This window comes from Triticum urartu, chromosome 6A, assembly GCF_056163025.1.
Source record: "Triticum urartu cultivar PI428250 chromosome 6A, HENAU_Tu73, whole genome shotgun sequence".
In the NCBI taxonomy this organism is placed as follows: domain Eukaryota; kingdom Viridiplantae; phylum Streptophyta; class Magnoliopsida; order Poales; family Poaceae; genus Triticum; species Triticum urartu.
This window is the reverse complement of record NC_141878.1, coordinates 146722684-146724782: the sequence shown is the minus strand read 5'-3', so window position 1 is coordinate 146724782 and position 2099 is coordinate 146722684. Positions and strand designations below refer to the sequence as shown.

General features: G+C 45.6%; 1 pseudogene; it reads left to right on the top strand.

The window, feature by feature from the left end:
- Positions 1-1452: 1452 nt before the first annotated feature.
- Positions 1453-1537, top strand: LOC147964524 (small nucleolar RNA SNORD36; annotated as a pseudogene).
- Positions 1538-2099: the final 562 nt, after the last annotated feature.

The window sequence follows — 2099 nt, the reverse complement described above, 5'->3', positions numbered from 1 at the left end:
GTTCGATCCGATCTGATTCCGAGGTAGAGCCTCGTCCCCGTCCGAGAGCCGGCGACCAGGGCGATGACGGACGCACATGTGGTGGTGGTAGCTAGCCGGACCAGCCCGGTGACCGTGGTGAGGGGACGGGAGGGCAGGGGGCGAACCAACTCTTTCTCTCTGTCTGTCCTAGTGTGCTCGCTCTCTTCTCTTGGACAGCTTCAGTTTCAGCTCCATGCCTGCGTGCTATCCATCTACTCCGCTCCAGAGTAGCGTGAGAATGCTAAGTTAAAGAAGAAGAATTTGCATCTCGATCTTTTAAAGATTTTCACACGCGAATGGAATCGGCAGAGTTTAGTGGCGGTGGAATTTATTCCACGCCTTTCCTTGGATTGGATTCAAACTATTATTGCCTCACCTCACCTATGCTAGGTTCAGGGTCCTATGAATTCATTTCGTCTGTATCCACCCTGTACATACCTGCTATGTTTTGTTTCTGGTTAGTTAGGATGATTCGTCCGCTTGTATCCATTTTCCTGAACTAATTCCGTGTATTAGTTCGTTTTAGGTTAATTTTATACTATCTAGGACCATGTGTTTTTTGGTTAATTTTACTGTGTTGGATTTGGAAGCGCAGGAGACCTCCCTGGACGACATCGACGATGAAGAGGAGGACAAGGAGGACGACCAGGACATACGCGACCCCACCCCCGAGCCCAACGGGCTAGACGAGGACACGGTCGAGTCCGACCTCGAGCTCGACGAGGAGGGCATTGTCCAGTCCGACCATGACGGCGTGCCACAGAAGGTCCTGTGCTCTGCTCTGCCTGCCTCATTTACTGCCTTGCCACCGCAATAGATGTTCTTTTTTATTTTGTAATATACCATCAATGATTTGCTGTAGCTTAATTTCTGCGAACTAGTATTATTCGTTCGCATAGTTGGCCAGCTCCAAACTAGTTAGTGCTCTTATTCTTGGCCCCATGGTTACAGTGCTACCTTATAGCCCAGGATTCTGCTGCTTTCTTCTATAATTTGTCACCCTTCATTGCCCTATGCTCTCTCTGCTCTTAGCACATCGCTTGATTGGAGTGAACTGAATTGTGACAAGTTTGCTTGGCAGATGGAAGACTCTTTCGTTGAGGTGACCGAGGATCTGGCTGGATTTCTGCGTCTTTGATCTGATGCGTTTGTGCATGCGTGTGTTGAACAGTGACCACGGATCTGGTGAAGGGCGCCAAGGAGAAGCAGCTGTCAAGGGCCCCGTCAGGATGCTGCTCAACATCACCACCAGGAAGTTCCCCATTGGAGAAGGTAGCCACCTCCCTCTCTTTGCCCTTCCGCCCGATCCCATTTGCTTAGTAGCTCTGCATAGTATCTGGTCCTTACATGCTCACAGTAGCTCTGGGTCACTATGTTTTTATCGATAGCTGACTGTTTAGGGAATTTCCGTGACGATGATGATGTTGTGCTGGGCAGAGGATGTGAAACATTTAGACCGCTGCGGCCTTTCCAGTCTTTGATGATCTAAAATTGAGCTTTTTAAAACGGATGCCTAGCATGCTATCAACATTTTTTTGTTCCTCATCTAGAGATGCAGCTCTCTGTGTTGGTTTGATATAATGTAGAGGAGTTGCATGTGAATCGTTTGTCAGCTGAGCATGTGATGTTACAAGGAGATGCTACTGAGATTTACGTCGTTGAAGTATCTTAAACCTAGCTTTTTTTAAACTAATGCTTGGTTGATCTAGTTCTAGTATATTAGTTGGCTGTGAGAGTCTACTGTTGTTGGTGTTGTGTTGTCATTTCTTTTTACGTCATTGAAGAATAAAAAGATAAGCATTTCTCCAGCCAATGTCTGAAGTAGCTGCTGATGTGTAGTCATCGGCTGGACCTATGCATTTCATCAAAAGTCAGATATAGCTTGGACTATACTTCTGAATAGAATTGAAAATTTTCTCTTTCGTTTATTTGTCTTCAATTCTTTGGATCAAACGACTCTCTTGAACACATGTTCGTTAGTGTGGTGATGGTTAAACAACTACAGCAGATCGACGTTTTTTTGCATTTTTTTGATAATAATTTGTTGAGGTCGCTAAGTATTTTTTAGCAGTAATAAA